The following is a 22,629-nucleotide window of genomic DNA, read 5'->3' as shown; positions in this document are numbered from 1 at the left end:
TAATTCGTTTAAAATTTCGTTTTCGTGGTGGAATTGGTAAATCGTCATTTACCTACCGACAAATAATTTACAACTGGATTACGGCATCCCTCTTCCGAATTGTGAATTATTGTGTTGGGTCCTAACCTTAATATTTCATTTGGGTGTTATATTAAGGATTAAATCAACTAACTTGAATTTCTCCTCTTTTGTAGATGTCTAGTTCTGACAACTATGGTCTTCCCGAATCTTTTGGAAAAAGTTTTCCTCATGAAGATGATATTCCACGTGACGATCGAGGTGAAAGATCACTCCCTTCTTCGTTCTTTAGTGAAATTTCTCTTCCTCCACCTCCTCCAATAATTCTCCCTGGCGCACGTGTTCCTCGACTTGAAAAGTTCAAGGTCATTCAAGCCCTATTGGCAAGCAAACACGAAGATGGAATCTTTGTATGTGCTCACGTCTTGGAGATGAAGTCGCACATTAACAAACTGGGAATGTTGGGTGTCGTATTCTCGAGGAAGCTGGTTGTTGACTTGGTTCTTCAATCACTTCCTAAGTCATATAGCGAGTTCATAAAAGACTATTATATGACAGACCACGATGTGACCCTTATTGATCTGACATATTTTCTAATCGCCGCTGAATCAGCAATGATTTGGCGCACTGTTAAAGCAAATTTGAATGGAATATCTACCTCCTAAACTTCCATGGACATTGAAAATGACGACATTGGGAGTCCAGAAAATTTTTCTCTTCCCAATGGAAAGGGATCGGCCAAGGTCAAACCATTTGACCGAATGGTAAAGAGAAAGGCTGAGTCTGAGATAGTCCCATGCACCATTCCGAAAGAGTCTGTTTGTTTCTGTTGCCAAGAGAAAGGGCATTGGATGCGAAGCTGTCGTATCTACCTGAAGGATCGCAAAGATGGTAAAGTCAAAATGAATGACTCTACTTCAGGTAAGTCCACTATCTAACTCTATTAAGTTCCTATTTATAGATTCTTAATACTTGATGTGATAAGATTGCATTTTGATGTTTTGTAGGATCGAAGAAAAGAAAGGAAGCTTAAAGAAAGAGTAAGCTGAGTCTGATCGCGAAAAGATGGATTTCGATCGCATGGTTCGATGATCAGAAATTTGAGCTGCTGCTTAGGAGTTATGATAGATTGCTTAGGAATATTTAGAAACATAGTTTTCATATGAATTTGCATTGTAAGGACAAGTTTTCCGCATTTTATAAATAAAGAAAAAAATTTGATTTTGTCTTATTTTATGTTTCCTTGCAATGGCATTTGTGAAAATTGGTGTTTATATATTGTTAACAATGTTGTAAATGGATTTGATTCTTAGTTATATCGTTTGTGGTAGTGTCAAGAAAAATTACCAAATAAGGAAAGATTCTCATCACCCAAGTTTCAATTGGACAAGAAACTTGGAATCATGCGACTTGTATTGTCTGATGAATGAGAACCTTCATCTTTGGGACATTAAGACTAATTTCTTGTTCACATGTAGATGTGAGTCAAGTGAAGGACTGAAGGATCTAGTACACATTGATGTGCACTGGTCAGGTCCACCACAAAGAACGATAAGACTATTTGTCATAATTTACTAAAAGTTTACTAAATATGGTCATGCTTATATGATTAAGTATAATTCTGACACTTTTGAAAAGTTTCAATGTATAGCTGAACAAATAAGAAGAATCAATTAGGCAGAAAGATAAAAGTTTCTCCAGACTGAAAGGAAAGGAAAAGTACTTTAGTATCGTGTTTTATGATCATCCTAATGATTATGGAACCATATCACAATTGGTCCTCTACGGAAATCTTAGTGCATTCACATGACTAAGAAAAGGTATCGGGAATTGTTGAAATAGTTAAATCAAAAGGACGAGTCATACTTCGTTCCAAAATCGAGTTTTAGATTTATACTCTAGTTACTCCAAGTTGTACCTTGAGTAACATATTCTAAGTAGGTTTATAACACCTCATGAAATGTGGAGTAGAAATGTTCCTTACTCTTGCACATTTGAAATTGGTAAGTTGTGATATTTTGGATAAAACAAAGACCAACTAAGACCAATTGTATGAAGTGTTTTTCTTGATAAGAATCCGCACTAACTCTTGAATGTTTGTTTCTCGAGAAATGTTCCTTGACAGAGAATCTTATATGTCAAGAGATCAGTGGAAGTCTTAATGATCTTGAATACTTTCAAGAACTAATCAAGAATAAACCTATTGTTTATCACTAGCACACGACTTGAGGTTCGTAACCTATCTTGTTGACATATTCTTGTTTCTATGCCATTCCATTTAAGTTGACTATGTATGTGAGTTCTATGAGTTCTCATTTGATTTCATAAGACAAAGCACCTTGATCAATGAAAGTACATTGATCAGTGTGGGTGAGCTGCTCAATAACATGGAAGTAATGGTAGGACCTTGTGCTGTCGGATGGCAAGAAATTGAGATTAAGCGAGTTCAGTCCATAAATTTTTGATTTTTTTCATAAACCTTGTCTTTATGATAGTGGTTGGAAGTGACGAATTCACATGGATAGGAACACATACACCATAAAATCTAATAGGTAAGAGGTTTCTCTTTACTTCATGAAAATGATTGTGAGGAAACACTTTCACAAGTAGATTTTAAAGGATTGGAGTAAGCAGATGTGGTAATTGCATTCTCAAATTCGAGTATGATTACGACATCCCTTTTCATAGTTCGAATTGTGAGAAATAAAAAATAGTTTGAACATTCGGGACTTATTGCTACAAGTTTGGAAAAGGTTTATACACACGTGATCTATCTAATGAAAGGTGTATGAGCTTGAGAAGTCTAGGTAAAGACTTATCGAAGCACCACGTATCAGAAATCTGAACTTTGGTAAGAAAGTCAATAGGTATTGGGTTCTAGAAGTCCAGCTGATTTCTGAGTACATGTCAAAGCTAGTAGGAGCATAATTGTTATGATGTTAAGAACATAATTGTTATTCTAGTGGGAGCGTGATTATTATGTTAAGTGTTGTAAGTTAGCAATGCTATTCATAGGAAAGAAAGTTCTAAATTTGCAAAGTCGCAGAATTTGGAAATTGTTTCGCTATAGTAAGACTTAAGGAGAGGGCATCAATACTTCATTTCGAATCTAATAGTTTAGATTGAAAGTTTGATAGAACTTAGTCATGAACGTATATGAATGTCATGTTGAAATGCTTCAACATAGGAAATTCTATATATGGAAATATTATAGCAAAAGACTGATCAAGTATCATGTCTTTATGTAAGACATTATGTATCGAATCCCATATGCTTCGGATATAAGATTGATCACATATGTTATAATATTCACTCGCTCCGATTTTCCAAATGCCTATGCATTAAGAAGGAAAAAGGACCAGAATCGGATGTGACTAAAATTACTAAACAACTGTCAAGGAAAATCTAAGGTTTAACAAAGATTGGTTGCTTGGGACAGTTGGAAGTATAGTAATGGATGGACCATATTGATATAATTCTGAATAGATAGGATTCTATTTATAATGGATAGTCATATGGAAATTATCAAAATATTTCCATAATGGGAGTTGGATATTAAGAATCTATTTGTAAGTTAGAAACTTTTATGCAAGAAAGATGTTTAAGGAATGTTCCTTGAATGTGAGACTTCATCTCCATGGAACTGTTTTGTAATAAATCTCTAGTGGAATGTTTAGTAATATCATTGGTAAAGTCTCTGTGACTTTGGTACCTTGACATTACAAAAGGGAACATTGCATGTAAGTTTAGACTCTAACAGATTCTAGTAGTGGCAAGAATTTTGTATTCTTACACTTATAATAAGGATTAGGGAATTGTGTAATGAGCATCATTGGAAATGTGTTCAATTGATCTATTTCACAAAGGAAGGACCATAGATAAACATAGTGTGCATCCTTGGAGCATGGGATGACTATTGTTTTAATTCAAGTATTTAGTTGATTGATCGAAACATTATACAATGAGTAAGGTCTAATTAATATGGTGATTAAATAATAGGTGTTTTATTTATATTCAAAAGATTGAGACCATGTTGGATTAGGTTATTCTTGTGTTTCACTTCGTATGTTTTACTTCCCGAATAACTAGGTTATTCAAACATTAGTCGGTCATACTTTGGAAGTAAGTAGTGAATTAAGACTGCCTTGAATCCGTCTATAGATTGTCTAAGTGCTTAGACATAGCAAAAGTTTGCTGCAGTGTTCATGAGTACTCCTGAAATAGGAATTTGAGTATTGGATTAAACCCACGCTCATTTGAATCACTTCATGGATTTTATCACGAGTGATTGTGAGACGATAATATCTTATATTCTTGAAACGGAGACATATAGTTGTTATTTACAAGTCGGTTATGCATTGATAGTGCGTAAACGCATCAGTAACTTGATGTTATAAAACATATTGTTGTGTGTGATTTGATGAGTAAATTGTGCAAGCATATGAGTCAAAGTTTATCTGTTCCTTTTACCCTAAATGGGATAAAAGCGATATCTGTGGGCCCCTCGATGATTTAGTGATGACACCCTAAGCGCTTGGCGAAGCCTGGACTAAGTTGATGTGTTCAATTGTAGTCTGTAATCAGTCGTCATAAATCGGAAATCGGGAAACAACACATGGACATAGAGAATGATTATAATCCATGTCTCATGTTGTGACAACCCGAAACTTTTTCCGTTATCCTTACCCAATTTCCGTTAATAAAATTTGGATTTTTATTAAATTTCGTCAAATTTCTTAGTTTGGGAAGGACTTTACTTTTTAAATAAATAATATGTATTTTATACGATTCGGAATAAACCGGGAATCACGCGAAAAACTTGAAACGCCCTCGAAAATCACCGAGTTCACGGTCAGGACGAGTTTACGACCGTAAACTCGTGTAGACCGTAAACCCGTTTACGGTCGGTGCCAGGTGGACCCCACCACCGACCAAACCCCCAGCCTATAAATACTGGACCCCCACCCTCATTTGAACCTTCTTGACCGGAAACACCCACTTTCTCTCTCTCTAAACCTCTTAACCGTAAACACCATAAAGCCCTCCTTTCACCCGAAAAACGCTGGAAATCGTCATTTGGGGCCGTTTGGGAGCCTCTGGAACACTTTTTCGTCGAAAACAAGCACCATTGTTCTTGAGTTTTCGGTCAATCTTCATAGACCGTAAATCCGTTGCGACCGTAAACACACCAATCTTCATAGACCGTAAACCTGTGCGACCGTAAACACACCAGATCTTCATAGACCGTAAACTGCCTGTAGACCGTAAACCCTATTCACGGTCTGTCGACCGTAAACTCCATTCACGACTGTAAACAGCTCTTTCGTGGGGAAAAGCCTGTTTTCTCAACCAAGTCCCGGTAACGTTCCTTAACCAAAAACAAGTGTATATCTAACACTTTATCTAACGAAATCGCTAATTTAGATACATATATGTATTTATTTGATATTAGGATTCCGTTAAGTGCAACGTACACCAACTCAAGGATCGTCCAGTTAAATCCTTTGCATCCAACCAACAGTGAGTTCATACCCCTACGCTTTTATAGTTTTTAAAACGTTTTCAGGGGGGAATACAAGCTAAACATAAAAGTTTTCATAACTTAAAAACTGATGCAATTACAACGGTTTTACCAAAAATCTAGATACTTTATCCCTTTTGTAATATGCAGAGCATAAGGGACGTTTTTCTAAACATAATTGCATAGTTTTTCAGAACAGTACATGAACACAACTTACCAGTCAAACTATAATAGGTATAGTTTGAGGAATTCTTTACCGGTTTTACAGATTCAAACACATAAACTATGATAGGTTTAGTTTATCCATACAGATAACTAGCGTATTTTGCTAAATAATTATTTTGTGTGTAATAATTTATACTCTACACCGTTTACAACGATTTCGAACTCGAGTACAATCGAACTACACGTAAACTAGTCAATATAGGATTGTGAGACCTATCTTCGTTATGCCCTTCGGGGTACCAATAAATTCTCACCGTTAGTATAACCAGAGTCTCCTGGAGGGAGAGCGTGAAATTTGTGAATAGATCTATTCGGGACCGACAATCCCACACCTGAACTGTTAGCTACAATTAGGCGGGCATGCCTGGGGTGACAAATTTTGCATTCGTACGACGCCTGAAGAAACGTCATGGAGGTCACTGATCATATTAGCATGGTTATACGACTCACAATAAGTATAAACTAACCTTTGATTACGTGATTTCTTTCTTTAATAGTTTTATTTTAATTAATGAAACTACCTATCTACTTACTGGAGGGTATTCCAGGGACACAACCTTTAGTTTTATTTTAAGTAATAAAAGTACCTTACCTACTGGCGGTAGCCAGGGTTTTCAAACGAGACGTACCTTACTTACTGGCGGTAGCCACGGTTTTCAAACGAGACGTACCTCACTTACTGGCGGTACTCAGAGTTTTCGAACGAAACATACCTTACTTACTGGTGATAGCCAGGGTTTTCAAACGGAACATACTTTACTTTCTGGTGATTTATCAGGATTTCGATACAAACGAATTTTACTTATAATGAAAAGAAATCATTTGTACAAATTCAGTGACTAGTTTTCAATAGAAAAACATGCTTATGAACTCACCAGCTTTATGCTGATACGTTTTCAAAACCGCTTGTATTCTCAGGACGACAATAGACAGGTACCCTTGCCAGCTTTTGGAGAAGACGAAGCATTTTGGGGTCACGTCTTTTATTTTTGTTATATACTCTTATGTACAAACTATGTTTTCAAACATATGTAAATAATCATATTGTAATGTAATGGTTGTGTTTACTTTGATTACTATGATACGATTGTTGTGATACTACGCATGACGTCACCCACCCCCGGACGTTTCCGCCGTCCGTTCTGACGGTTCGGGGGTGTGACAGATTGGTATCAGAGCCCTTGTTTATAGCGAACTAGTATACCGAACCTTACGTGGTACACAACTATAAACACTAAGGGGCCTAAGTGCTCTACACTAAAAGTATACTTTCAAAAAAAATATAAGTATTTTTTTTATAAAAAGCATACGAGCATGCATACATAACAGAATTCGTGTCATTAGTAGAACAAAACAAAAAGTATTTGGATGTTGGGGCACTGCGGTTAAACCTGGACAGTTATGTAATCATGTCTAGGGTCAATATAGCCTGATTAACTATATTCATTCGAGACAGGACCAACATGTGCTTCGGAGTGACTGTGGTGTTACAGCAGGCCCAAAACTTACAACTTAAAATACTATAGGAGTATTTTACTAGAGTTAAATGCATTGCAGAAATTCACTTCCAAGTGTTGCTACTCATTCCTTTTAGCGATAACTTATTTGCATTAGTAGCCTTTCCTTGTTTATCGCTTAGTAGAACACTCTAGCTATCATATTGAGATATACCTTACTTCATATCTCTTGATTCGATTCCAGAGGACTTACCATCCTCTCCTTCCTGATTATTTTTAGAACAAGATGCCTCCAAAGAAAAGACCCAGCAAAAAGAACAACAATCCCCCAACAGATCCGACCCCTCCACCTCCTCAGTTCGATCCTGCTATGTTCCAAACAGCTGTTACTACCGCTGTGGCTGCCGCGATGTCACAGATTAATCCTGGTGGATCTGGCGGGTCGGGAGGTGGTACTCATCCCCAAAATCAGGAAGGTAGTCAGGGACACTAGAAGGAGTGCTCCTATAAAGACTTCATGAATGCAAAACCCACATCTTTCGACGGCAATGGAGGTGTTATTGCCCTGACTCGATGGTTCGAGAAGATCGAGTCCATTTTCGAAATTTGTTCACGTTCTGAAGCCAACAAAGTGAAATTCGCTACTTGCACTTTCACTAACAGGGCACTGACCTGGTGGAATGGTCGTGTCAAATCCCTAACTCTGCCAGTAGCATATGCTATGGGTTGGGAGAGCTTGAAAGAGCTCATGCTTGCTGAATACTGCCCAGGGGCGAGATGCAGAAACTGGAGCACGAGCTATGGAACTTGAAGATGAAAGGTTCTGATATTGCTGCCTACACTTCTAGGTTTGGGGATTGACGCCCCCAACTCAAGGAAATGTCTTGGCTGCCAGGCCAATCACTTTTGATAGCGCCAAGTGCCTGGCACAGACTCTCATAGATCACGGAGTTGATCTTGATAAAGTAACAGCCGCTCCCGAACCAGCAAAGGGAAGTGGTGAGAAAAGAAAGTTCTGGAAACAGCGAAAGGGCCAGTCTTCGCAGGAGCCTTCCAAGAAACAACATACGGTGGCAGTTCACGCTGCTACTACTCCTGCCGCTGCTCCTGCAACTCAAGCACCTGCCAGTGGATATACTGGTACCCTCCCTTGGTACAACAAGTGCAGTTATCATCACCGCATCCCCGGCCCATGCCGTGAAATGCTCTGCAGCAACTGTGGCAAGAAGGGTCACATGGTTCGAAGCTGCAGAACACCAGTCCAACCAACCAATCAGGCCTCTGGAGCAGGCGTTTGTCAAGCCTGTTATGGCTGTGGGGAAGTCGGGCATTACAGGAGAAACTGCCCCAAGGCAGCAACGACCGGCAACATAGAGAGAGTACTGGCAATGGGCCAAGAGGAGGCAGTTGCTGACCCTACCGTTGTTACGTGTACGTTCCTCCTCGACAACTCTTATGCATGCATTCTTTTCGATTCTGGTGCAGAGAGAAGTTTTGTTAGTCATGCATTCAAGCATCTTCTCAAACATAAACCTCAACCCTTAACCGAAACGTTTACCGTCGAGATGGCTAACGGTGAGAAAGAGAGCACCAATGATATATTCATAGGCTGTACCCTTACCCTAAACGATCATTCGTTTCTGATCGATCTTATGCCAGTTTCCATAAAAAGCTTCGATGTCATCATCGGCATGGATTGGTTGAGCCCCAATTGTGCTGATATCCTTTGTTACGAAAAAGCTATCCGTCTCAATCTTTCTTCTGGTGAAACCCTCATGATTTATGGCGATAAACTCAGCTCGAACCTCCGCATCATCTCGTGCATCAAAGCCCAAAAACTTTTGCGAAAGGAGTGTCATGCATTCCTAGTACATGTCATTAACGAGGAGCAGGAAGTTAAAAACCTCGAGAGCATCCCCGAAATCTGCAACTTTCCTGATGTTTTCCCCGAAGATCTCCTAGGAATTCCTCCCGAGCGTCAAGTCGAGTTCTGTATCGATCTAATCCCCGGAGCTACCCCCGTAGCTAAATTCCCATACCGCTTAGCGCCAGTAGAAATGCATGAATTATCCAGTCAGCTCAATGAGCTGCTCAGCAAAGGATTCATCAGACCGAGTTCCTCACCCTGGGGAGCCCCGATCTTGTTCGTGAAAAAGAAGGATGGATCCTTCCGGATGTGTATTGACTATCGCGAACTGAACAAAGTCACTGTCAAAAACCGTTACCCTCTTCCTCGAATCGACGACCTCTTCGATCAACTTCAAGGAGCCAGCTACTTCTCCAAAATAGACCTAAGATCAGGGTACCATCAGCTGCGAGTCCATGAGAGTGATGTCCCTAAGACAACATTTCGGACTCGATATGGTCACTACGAATTTGTAGTAATGCCCTTCGGTCTAACCAACGCACCGGCGGTATTCATAGACCTGATGAATCGGGTGTGTCGTTCCTTCTTGGACAAGTTCGTAATCGTGTTCATCGATGATATACTTCTCTATTCCAGAAGTGAGGAAGATCATCGACCGCACTTGAGATCGGTGCTGGAAACTCTAAGGACGGAGAAGCTGTATGCGAAATTCTCCAAGTGCGAATTCTAGATTCGAAAAGTAACCTTCCTAGGTCACGTGGTAAGCGAGGAAGGCATACACGTGGACCCCTCCAAAATCAAAGCGATAGAGAACTGGTCAGCACCGAAGACGCTCACAGAAATCCGTCAATTCTTGGGTCTCGCTGGCTATTATCGCAGACTTATCCGGAATTTTTCCAGAATTGCCAAACCCTTAACCACTCTGACTCAGAAAGGCGTACCCTTTTGTTGGAGTGAAAAGCAAGACACTGCGTTCCAAACGTTGAAGCAGGCCCTGTGCAGCGCACCTATCTTGTCTCTGCCCGAAGGGACGGAGGACTTCGTTGTCTACTGTGATGCATCCAATCAGGCCCTAGGCTGTGTGCTCATGCAGCGGGGAAAGTCATTGCTTATGCCTCAAGACAGCTGAGAGCACACGAAGTCAACTACACAACGCACGACCTGGAATTCGGAGCAGTGGTCTTCGCATTGAAGATATGGAGAGATTATCTCTACGGAACCAAGTGCACTATCTTCACTGACCATAAAAGCCTGCAGCATATTTTCGACCAGAAGGAGTTGAACATGAGACAACGGCGATGGGTTGAGCTACTCAGCGATTACGAGTGCGAAATACGCTACCATCCCGGCAAGGCCAATGTGGTGGCAGATGCCCTCAGCCGGAAGGAGTACTCAGGTCGTAGAGTGAAGGCGCTGACCATGACTATCCATTCCCATTTATCCGCGCAAATCAAGGAGGCTCAGCTGGAAGCCTTAAAACCAGAGAACATGTCGGATGAAGCCTTGAGAGGAATGGAAAAGAACCTAGAGATCAAGGGAGACGGAGTCTGTTATTTCATGGACCGGATATGGACCCCAAAGTTTGGTGCTTACAGAAAGGTTTTCATGAACGAAGCTCATAAGACTAGATACTCCGTTCATCCAGGTTCGGACAAGATGTACCTCGATCTCAAGAAACTGTATTGGTGGCCGAACATGAAAGCAGAGATCGCTACCTTCGTGGGCAAGTGCCTGACTTGCGCCAAGGTGAAGGTTGAGTATCAGAAGCCCTCAGGTCTGCTTCAGCAGCCAGAGATACCTGAGTGGAAGTGGGAGAGGATTACTATGGATTTTATCACCAAATTACCCAAATCTCCGAGTGGGTACGACACCATCTGGGCAATAGTTGATCGATTGACAAAATCCGCTCACTTCCTGCCAATCAAAGAAAATTTCAAGATGGAAAGACTTACACGAATCTACCTTCAAGAGATAGTTCGACTGCATGGTGTACCTGTGTCTATTATCTCCGATCGAGATAGCAGGTTCACTTCGAGGTTCTGGCAGTCACTACAAAAAGCTCTTGGAACTAAGCTGGACATGAGTACAACTTACCATCCTCAGACAGATGGGCAGAGTGAGAGAACCATCCACACCTTGGAAGACATGTTGAGAGCATGTGTCATTGACTTCGGAAAATCATGGGACACCCATTTGCCCTTGGTCGAGTTTTCCTACAACAACAGTTACCATACCAGCATCAAGGTTGCGCTTTTCGAAGCCCTCTATGGCCGCAAATGTAGATCCCCTCTGTGCTGGGCTGAGGTGGGCGACACTCAGCTAGCCAAGGGGCAAGTCCCTAACAGCACTCTCACAGGACCAAAAATCATCCGCGAAACCACCGAAAAGATCGTACAAATCCGAGAACGACTGAAGGCCTCACGAGATAGACAAAAGAGTTACGCCGATAAACGACGAAAACCCTTGGAGTTCCAGGTTAGAGACCGTGTCCTGCTAAAAGTCTCACCCTGGAAAGGCATGATACGCTTTGGAAAGCGTGGAAAGCTAAATCCAAGATACATAGGACCCTTCGAGATCCTTGCTAGGATCGGTCCCGTAGCCTACAAACTTCGTTTACCTCAAGAACTTCGCAACATTCATCCCATCTTCCACGTCTCAAACCTTAAAAAGTGCTTATCCGAAGAGACCCTTGTGATCCCTCTCAAGGAGATTGAAATCAACAAGAACATAAATTTTGTGGAAGAACCGGTCGAAATCATGGATAGAGAGATCAAACGAACGAAACAAAGTCGCATCCCGATAGTGAAGGTTCGCTGGAATGCCAAGCGGGGACCTGAATTCACTTGGGAGCGCGAAGATCAGATGAAACAGAAGTATCCGCATCTCTTTTCTAATCCATGATTTGAATTCTATGTTCAAATTTCGGGACGAAATTCCCTCTAACGGGGGATGATGTGACAACCCGAAACTTTTTCCGTTATCATTACCCAATTTCCGTTAATAAAATTTGGATTTTTATTAAATTCCGTCAAATTTCTTAGTTTGGGAAGGACTTTACTTCTTAAATAAATAATATGTATTTTATACGATTCAGAATAAACCGGGAATCACGCGAAAAACTTGAAACGTCCTCGAAAATCACCGAGTTCACGGTCAGGACGAGTTTACGACCGTAAACTCATGTAGACCGTAAACCCGTTTACGGTCGGTGCCAGGTGGACCCCACCACCGACTAAACCCCCAGCCTATAAATACTGGACCCCCACCCTCATTTGAACCTTCTTGACCGGAAACACCCACTTTCTCTCTCTAAACCTCTTGACCGTAAACACCATAAAGCCCTCCTTTCACTCGAAAAACGCCGGAAATCGTCATTTGGGGCCGTTTGGGAGCCTCTGGAACACTTTTTCGTCGAAAACAAGCACCATTGTTCTTGAGTTTTCGGTCAATCTTCATAGACCGTAAACCCATTGCGACCGTAAACACACCAATATTCATAGACCGTAAACCTGTGCGACCGTAAACACACCAGATCTTCATAGACCGTATACTGCCTGTCGACCGTAAACCCTATTCACGGTCTGTCGACCGTAAACTCCATTCATGACCGTAAACAGCTCCTTCGTGGGGAAAAGCTTGTTTTCTCAATTCAACCAAGTCCCGGTAACGTTCCTTAACCAAAAACAAGTGTATATCTAACACTTTATCTAACGAAATCGCTAATTTAGATACATATATGTATATATTTGATATTAGGATTCCGTTAAGTGCAATGTACACCAACTCAAGGATCGTCCAGTTAAATCCTTTGCATCCAATCAACAGTGAGTTCATACCCCTACGCTTTTATAGTTTTTAAAACGTTTTCAGTGGGGGGGGGGGGGAATACAAGCTAAACATAAAGGTTTTCATAACTTAAAAACTGATGCAATTACAACGATTTTACCAAACATCTAGATACTTTATCCCTTTTGTAATATGCAGAGCATAAGGGACGTTTTTCTAAACATAATTGCATAGTTTTTCAGAACAGTACATGAACACAACTTACCAGTCAAACTATAATAGGTATAGTTTGGGGAATTCTTTACCGGTTTTACAGATTCAGACACATAAAGTATGACAGGTTTAGTTTATCCATACAGATAACTAGAGTATTTTGCTAAATAATTATTTTGTGTGTAAATATTTATACTCTACACCGTTTACAACGATTTCGAACTCGAGAACAACCGAACTACATGTAAACTAGTCAATACAGGATTGTGAGACCTATCTTCGTTATGCCCTTCGGGGTACGAATAAATTCTCACCGTTAGTATAACCAGAGTCTCCTGGAGGGAGAGCGTGAAATATGTGAATAGATCTATTCGGGACTGACAATCCTACACCTGAACTGTTAGCTAGAGTTAGGCGGGCACGCCTGGGGTGACAAATTTTGTATTCGTACGACGCCTGAAGAAACGTCAAGGAGGTCACCGGTCATATTAGCATGGTTATACGACTCACAATAAGTATAAACAAACCTTTGATTACGTGATTTCTTTCTTCAATAGTTTTATTTTAATTAATGAAACTACCTATCTACTTACTAGAGGGTATTCCAGGGACACAACCTTTAGTTTTATTTTAAGTAATAAAACTACCTTACTTACTGGCGGTAGCCAGGGTTTTCAAACGAGATGTACCTTACATACTAGCGGTAGCCAGGGTTTTCAAACGAGACATACCTCACTTACTGGCGGTAGTCAGAGTTTTCGAACGGAACATACCTTACTTACTGGTGATAGCCAGGGTTTTCAAACGGAACATACTTTACTTTCTGGTGATTTATCAGGATTTCGATACAAACGAATTTTACTTATAATGAAAAGAATTCATTTGTACAAATTCAGTGACTAGTTTTCAATACAAAAACATGCTTATGAACTCACCAGCTTTATGCTGATATGTTTTCAAAACCGCTTGTATTCTCAGGACAACAATAGACAGGTACCCTTGCCAGCTTTTGGAGAAGACGGAGCATTTTGGGGTCACGTCTTTTATTTTTGTTATATACTCTTATGTATAAACTATGTTTTCAAACAGATGTAAATAATCATATTGTAATGTAATGGTTGTGTTTACTTTATTTACTATGATACGATTGTTGTGATACTACGCATGACGTCACCCGCCCCCGGACGTTTCCGCCGTCCGTTCTGACGGTTCGGGGGTGTGACACATGTCCATACGATATCTTGTAGAACGGAGGTATATTTGATCCCTTATCTAAGGACATGTCACTGACTAGGTTAGAGTTCGACAACGGCTTTTGGTATCTAAAATTTGCTAGTCAATTTGGTAATTATACTTGCAACTATAGTTATTAGACTTATCCAAGTGGGAGATTGTTGGATTAAGTGTCTAAGCCCATAACTATAATTGGTATAAACTGGAATTGAGAGTAGCAATGGCGTTTTGGGTTGCCTTCAAACCTGGCAATGGAATAGGATGACTGTTAGAGAGAGAAGAATGATTTATTAATTTATTACTTGGTTGATAAATTAATTTGAAATAAATATAAATGATTTAATTAATGTATTATGTGAATAATATATTAATTAGTAATCATATATTTTAATTTATATTTAATCAGAAATTAACTTGGAGTTAATTTTGGGATTAAAGGAATTAATTGAAACTGCAGGGACTAAAGGTGACAATGTTCAATAGTTGAGCATTGAGCATTCTAGAACCTCCCTTAGAGGGGGAACGAAATCTAGATGCTCCTAGGGTTTCCTTGGGCTCTAAGGGTGCCTTGGAAGCCTTAGGGAGGAAGTTAAGGGATTAGGGTTATCTAAGATACATCTGCCTTATCCTAAACTTTCCTTATCACCTATATAAACCCCTATAGGGTTGGATTTCGTTTCATGTACTCCAAGAAAGGCTTAGAGCCGAATTTTCCACTTCCCTTCTCTCTCTCCATACTAATGCTTGGTTGCTAGGTTTTTTTGTGAGCCATTAGAGGCGCGACACTTGTGGCGCTTGCAACCAAAGGTCTTTCAAGCAAGGTTTTTAGATTGTTATTACAATATAACAATCAAGGTATGTATTTTAATCCCTATTATGTGAATTTGATTATAATACATAGAAGCTAGGGTTTCTTCTTTTGTGTTCAAGTTGCATGTTCAGTTAGAGAAAACCTAGATCCAATTCAATTAGGGTTGCATGCACACATAGGATTGTATGTTTTGCTCAAAACCCATCAGCCTGATAGCCTAGGATTTCTGTATATGAAATTGACATCTTTACTGTAGTTGCTTAGTGTATACATCATAGTTATACATAATTAAGATCTTATAGCCTGAGAATGTTTGGTTTGGCCTTATTTCCTGTTCGTGTCTGATGAAGGGCTTAGGGTAGGATCATGTATTCGAAAGTCTATAGGGTCCAACGTTATGTATGAATAACATACACTATTGTTGCACGGAGGGTGGAAGTTTCATGGTTGGGTTGTGCGGGGTCAATAGGCCAGTTATGAGATATTTAGCATTCCTCTAGGAGTGAGGATTTAGCGCTCACCATGCTTATGTATATTGTTAGGGCGTTGTGATGATACTTTAGACAAATATGGGTAGGCGTGGAAGGTAGTATGGGCCAGTACAACTGAAAGCACAGGACCCATACGCGTAGCAAGGAAGTCACAACCCCTAGGGTTTAGTTGGGAGTTGGTTCCCTGTTATTTATGCGGATTATTTGATATTTTCCTGGTGTATTTTTCAGTATGGTGGTTACGAGGCGATTTGTAACTGGATCCGGATCGGGATCAGGACAGGGCAGTCAGGGTGCCTCGACAGTACCCGAGACTATTGGTCAGGGTAGGACAGCATTGACAGAGGATCGCGTCAGGGAGATCATCCGCGAGGAGGTGGTCGAGATTGTCCGGGGTCAGATTCCGAAGATGTTTGGGTCTATTAAGACCGCCATGATGGAGTATTTTGATGACAGATACGCAGCCATTGTTGAGATTGCGACTGTTGCAGCCTCTGCAGCCGTGGCGGCTGCGGGTACAGGGACATGACGAGCTTTCCAGTACCGGGACTTAGATAACACGAAGCCCCCGACCTTCGATGGGACTCAGGATCCGATCATAGCCATGAGGTGGCTGTCTGATGTGGAGGGATGTTTCTTCACGTGCTGATGTCCTGCTGACCAGAAGGTCAGATGTGCCCTGAAGTTGCTGAGGTCTGGGGCAAAGGAATGGTGGAGGTTGATGAATGGGTCGTATACAGATGATCAGAGAGCTGCGGTTACTTGGGAGCAGTTCACGGAGATGTTCCGTGCTCGCTACATTCCACAGATCGAGCGCGAGAGGTTGTCACAGGAGTTTTTGGATCTAAGACAGGGTACGGAGACGGTGACGGAGATCACCCGCATGTTCACTAAGAGGGCGATGTTTTGCCTGGATTTTGTTTCTGATCAGGCTCAGATGACACGTTATCTGAGCATGCTCAAGACCGATATCCGTCAGTTTGTTGCTACCCAACGTTGTGATACACTACTGGAGTTACAGGAGGCCGCTAGGCGGCATGAGCTGGAGATTGGGTTACAGTTACGGGAGCAGTGGCAGGCCCCGATGCAGTCAAAGTCGGCGCCAAAGCAGTCCAAGACCGCTGATTCTAGGTCTGGAGGTCAGCCACGCCGCACTTGTGGGAAGTGCAGGAAGGCTCATTCAGGGGTTTTCCGATCGGGGAGCGGGTGCCACAAGTGTGGCAAGCAGGTTCGTCTTGATAGGGATTGTAGGCAGCAGACCCCAGCCTCTGGGGTCTGCTGCCTACAATTCGGGGGTTGTGGGAAGTGCGGGAAGGCTCATTCGGGGGTTTTCCGATCGGGGAGCGGGTGCCACAAGTGTGGCAAGCAGGTTCGTCTTGCTAGGGATTGTAGGCAGCAGACCCCAGCCTCTGGGGTCAGACTTTGTTACCATTGTGAGCAGGTGGGCCATATGAAGGCCAGTGTCCCCTACTAGCCGCCAATCCGAAGCAGGCTCGCGCGCCGGCTACACTGAGGATTACTGACGGGAGTCAGGGTAGAGCAGTACCCCCGAGGGCTCAGGGACGCGCCTTCCAGCTTACGGCAGAGGACGCCAGGGCAGCACCAGACGTGGTTGCTGGTATGTTTCTATCCCTTATCTTACTGATTATATTTGTTTTATGATTATGTGTGTTGTATCGAGTTAGGTACATTCTTAGTGAACTCCTTACATGCTTTGGTATTATTCGACTCGAGGGTGAGTCGGTCGTTTGTCTCTCAGTCATTCAGTAGAGAGTTCGGTTTGCCAGTAGGAGAGCTAGAGTGTCCGTTGCGAGTCTCTATCGCCAACGAACACGGGGTTTCCGCTTCTTAAGTCTATCGGGGTTGCGTGTTGGAGATCTTCTGGGTTTCTTTCCCGATAGACTTGATTCCAATTCCTATGGGAGATGTGTGTGTGATCGTGTGTATGGATTGGCTTAGTCGCTTCAGTGCCATGATCGACTGCGGAGGTTAGCGGGTGGTAGTTCGAACACCAAGTGGGGGAGAACTGATTATCTTCGGCGAGGGTACCAGATTGGGATCAGTATTTTATTCGGCTGCCAGGGCTCGACAGTACATTCATCACAGGTGTACGAGTTATCTAACGTGCGTGGTGGATATGCGGGTTAGGGATCAGACGAAGGTTTCAGAGGTTCTAGTAGTCAGGGAGTTCGATGACGTGTTTCCGGAGGAGTTACGCGGAGTGCCTCCGGAGAGGCAGGTTGAGTTTAGGATCGACCTAGTGCCAGGTGCGGCCCCTATCGCCAAGGCGTCGTACCGGTTGTCACCACCAGAGATGTAGGAGCTGTCATCACAGCTGTAGGAACTACTGGGAAAACAGTTCATCCGTCCGAGCAGTTCTCCGTGGGGAGCGCCAATTCTCTTCGTCAGGAAGAAGGATGGTTCACACCGGATGTGCATTGACTACCGGGAGTTGAACAAGTTGATGGTGAAGAACCGTTATCCACTCCTGAGGATAGATGATCTTTTTGATCAGTTGCAGGGAGCATCTTGGTTCTCCAAGATAGACCTGAGGTCCGGGTACCACCAGGTCAGGGTTAGGGAGGAGGACGTGGAGAAGGCCGCATTCCGGAATCGTTATAGACATTACGAGTTTGTGGTGATGCCGTTTGGGCTCACCAACGTGCCAGCAGTATTTATGGAGCTGATGAATCGGGTCTGCAAACCGATGCTCAATCGCTCGGTCATCGTGTTCATAGATGATATCTTGGTGTACTCCAAGACCCGGGAGCAGCATGAGGAGCATCTTCCGGATCTATTGGGATTCTTGAGGCGAGAACGGCTGTACGCCAAGTTCTCGAAGTGCGAGTTTTCGTTACGAGAGGTTCAGTTCCTTGGACATCTCGTTAACCAGGAGGGGATTTTGGTCGATCCGGCCAAAATCAAGGCGGTTATGCAGTGGGAGGTTCCGAAATCTCCCTCGGATTCAGGAGCTTCTTGGGATTGGCAGGGTACTACCGGAGATTCATAAAGTATTTCTCCAAGATTGCAGTGCCCCTCACTCGTCTTACAAGGAAGGGGGTGAATTTCCGGTGGGGACCTCGAGCAGTAGAGGGCGTTTGAGACCCTCAGACAGCGACTTTGAGAGGCTCCAGTCTTGACTCTCCTGGATGGAGTTGAGGATTTTGTAGTGTTCTTTGATGCATCCATCACGGGACTGGGAGCGGTCCTCATACAGAGAGGACGAGTGATAGCCTACGCGTCGCGACAGTTGAAGCCGTACGGGACGAGATACACTACCCATGATCTAGAGTTGGGAGCGGTGGTATTCACTCTCAAGATTTGGAGACATTATCTCTATGGGTCCATTGTGCCATTTACACGGACCACAAGAGTTTGAGACACATCATGGATCAGCCGAGACTGAACATGAGACAGTGCAGGTGGCTTGAGGTGGTCAAGGATTATGACCGCGAGATCCTTTACCATCCTGGTAAAGCGAACGTGGTTGCGGACGCACTAAGCCGCAAGTCAAATGGATCTTCTACTCCGGCGACATGTATGAGGATATAAGGGGATTCTCTACTAGTGAGTTTGATCAGGGAAGCTCAGGCTGAGGGTATATGACAGGAGAATTAGAAGCTTGAGAGGATTAGGGGTGAGAACACCCGGTTTGTGCAGGATAGTCGGGGATTATTGACCCGTTGCGGTTGGGTCTGGGTTCCGATGTCTAGTGGGGTCAGACAGATGGTTCTGGAGGAGGCTCATAAGTCTCGCTTCTCTATTCACCAGGGGGCCACCAATATGTACTGGGATTAGCGATTGAGTTACTGGTGGTCATGCATGAAGTGGGAGATTGCATGGTACGTTGAGAGGTGCTTGACCTGCCGGATGGTCAAGGCCGAGCATCAGAGGCCGCACGGCCAGCTGCAGCCTCTGGAGATTCCCATGTGGAAGTGGGAACAGATCACGATGGATTTTATCACCAAGCTGCCGAGGACGGCGAAGGGCTTCGACGCTATTTGGGTCATAGTGGATCGATTGACCAAGAGCGCCCACTTTTTAGCGATATCGGCTGAGAAGCTGGCCAACTTGTATATCCGCAAGATCGTTGCTCGCCATGAGGTACCGGTCTCTATTGTCTCAGACCGCGATGTTCGGTTCACCTCCCGTTTGTGGCAGAAGTTCCACGAGGAACTGGGCACGCGGTTGCACTTCAGTACAGCCTATCATCCGCAGACAGACGACCAGAGTGAGTGGACCATACAGACTCTCGAGGATATGTTGAGAGCATGCATTATTGACTTCGGTGGGAGCTGGGACTCCTACCTACCCCTTGCAGAGTTCTCCTACAACAACAACTTTCATTCCAGTATTGGTGCTCCACCATATGAGCTGTTGTATGGACGGAGATCTTGCACCCCATTCTATTGGGGTGAGATTGGTCAGAGGGTGATGGGACAGACAGAGGTAGTTCTGCAGACTACCGAGAGGATTCAGCAGATCAGACAGTGGTTGCAGACCACTCAGAGTCGGCAGAAGAGTTACGCTGACAGATGCCGATCTGAGTTGGAGTTCCAGGTGGGTGACATGGTACTCCTGAAGGTCTCACCCTAGAAGGGTGTGATTCGCTTAAGTAAGAGGGGGAAATTGGGTCCCCGAGACATCGGGCCATTCAGGATCATTTCCAGGGTTGGCAAAGTGGCGTATAGACTGGATCTTCCAGAGGAGCTTAGTCATATCTACAACACTTTCCATGTGTCACAGTTGCGAAAGTTCATCTTAGATGAGGAGGCAGTGGTATCATTGGACGATATACATATCGACGAGCGCCTGAATTATGTGGAGAGGCCAGTGATCGTTCTTGAGAGAAAGGTGAAGGTTCTACGGAACAAGGAAGTACCTTTGGTAAAGGTACAGTGGCAGCACCGGAGGGGATCCGAGTGGACTTGGGAGCCGGAGGCAGAGATGCGGGGGCATTACAATGACATCCCCATTTTCACGGCCAGGAAAGATCGATTTTGTTTATGCTTTATAAAAATCAGAGTACCTCTTTTAATAAAAATGTTGTGGAATTTGTTCCTAGAAAAACATGATAAATTCGTTATCAAAACATTTCTGAAGAAATGTATTTTTATCCATTTTAAAACATTTGGGATGTCATCGTCAATATAGAAACATGAGCATAAAAAAAACTTACATTCATTTACACTCGTGATCTACATCTTTTTTAAATCCCTCAGTGTAAAGTAGCTTCATATCGGCACCTGTGATACAAATAAGCTTGAGTGGGTCAGGTTGGGAAACCTGGTGAGTACATAGGGTTTTCAACCCACAATAATAATAATAATATAATTATTATGTTTAAACATCAAACAATCAACCCAATTACCCATCCCCATTATCTTCTTTACTCTTAAGGATCTACCCTAAGAATCAGCTATTCCTCGTTCATTCATCCTAAGGATCGTCCTAAGGAATCGGCACGAAGTTCATCGTTACCACGGTTTACACAACGGGCACTAAGTCTGCATAGTCGCCAGGGATAAGGCACCAAGTCTGCATGGTCGCCAGGGTTTAGGCACCAAGTCTGCATGATCGCCAAGGTTTAGGCACCAAGTCTGCACGGACGCCAGGGTTTAGGCACCAAGTCTGCATGATCGCCAAGGTTTAGGCACCAAGTCTGCATGATCGCCAAGGTTTAGGCGCCAAGTCTGCATGATCGCCAGGGTTTAGAGTACACCGGGTGAAAACATCGTTCACAACACCTAGAAGTTGCAAGCCTGCTAGTGTTCCACTGGACTGTCTAGAATAGTCCGTGGTTGTCATCCATACTCTGCTAGATGACGGGGCCAGCATTTGGGAACAAGGCTTCTCACATCGTCCACCTCTCACCCTTACCTCATGGTCTATATCACCTCTCAACTCATCATCCAACTCATATTTCATCTACCCATGTTTTACCCAACATATTATGTAGATATAAGTACATATACAATTTAAATCATAAAAAACTTGTATAAAATCTTTCATTCAGCGTAGACAGCAAGTATTCAGACAATATACACACATAGCACGTAATTTATATTAAAATACTTCATATCTATGTGTAAGATGAAAGTAACTATGCGCTCACTTGTTAAAGTGATGATTCCAAACTCGGGCAGCGCTTCGCTTCTAACGATTCTATTTTCCTCCGACGAAACCTAGTATTATTACCACTAGATTTTAGTCTAATATTTACCGTGACTAATTATTGGTCTTAGCATTATTATTATTATATAAGCTTTTAAACAATATTTTCCAACCACTATGTACAGACAGGGGCCAGACATAAAACACCGGAAGGCGGGACCATTTTGGCATATAGCACTTCTGAAATCCAACAACCCTATGCAACCCTTTAAACCAGATTCCCCGTACCGCGAGTGGTTAAAAAGATATTATAATGACACTTATATAACTCATAATAATAGCCCAAATAGTCATTATAAGTTCCTAATAACATTACTATATTGAAACATAAGCTATACTAAAGATAGGTTAGGCGTAGCTCACTTACAGCGGGTTTTCTCGAAAACTAGGCTTCGCTAGAGCAGCGTTCCAGAGCTGAAAGGCTCTTTTCTCGGGGATTCGGGAGCCTCGGGGCTTCCTTCGGGTGCTAGGGGGTTTACCTAGGCTTAGGGGGGGTTTTAGGGGCTTAGAGAGAGAAAGTAGAGAGAGAAAGTGAAGTTGGGAAGGTGTGAAGAATGAGGGAACCCGGCACTTCTATTTATAGGCTGGAATCCTGCTCTACTCGTCGAGTAGGAGGTCCTACTAGTCAAGTCCATGGCCAGGTGTCACCACCTGGTAGCTTGCCTTGGGGAGAAAGCCTTGGCCCATATTCAGCCACGTCACCCGATTTTCCACAGCACCCTGCCGACTTCTAAACCCCGTAACTTTCGCATACGAGCTCTGTTTTCGACGTTATTTATATCCATGCGTAGCTAAAAACAGGATCTACAACTTTAATTAAGACTCCGTCGGCT

Source organism: Lactuca virosa, chromosome 2 (assembly GCF_052849685.1).
Source record: "Lactuca virosa cultivar CGN04683 chromosome 2, Lactuca_virosa_CGN04683_v6, whole genome shotgun sequence".
NCBI classification, from domain to species: Eukaryota; Viridiplantae; Streptophyta; class Magnoliopsida; order Asterales; family Asteraceae; genus Lactuca; species Lactuca virosa.
This window is presented reverse-complemented; position numbering follows the sequence as displayed.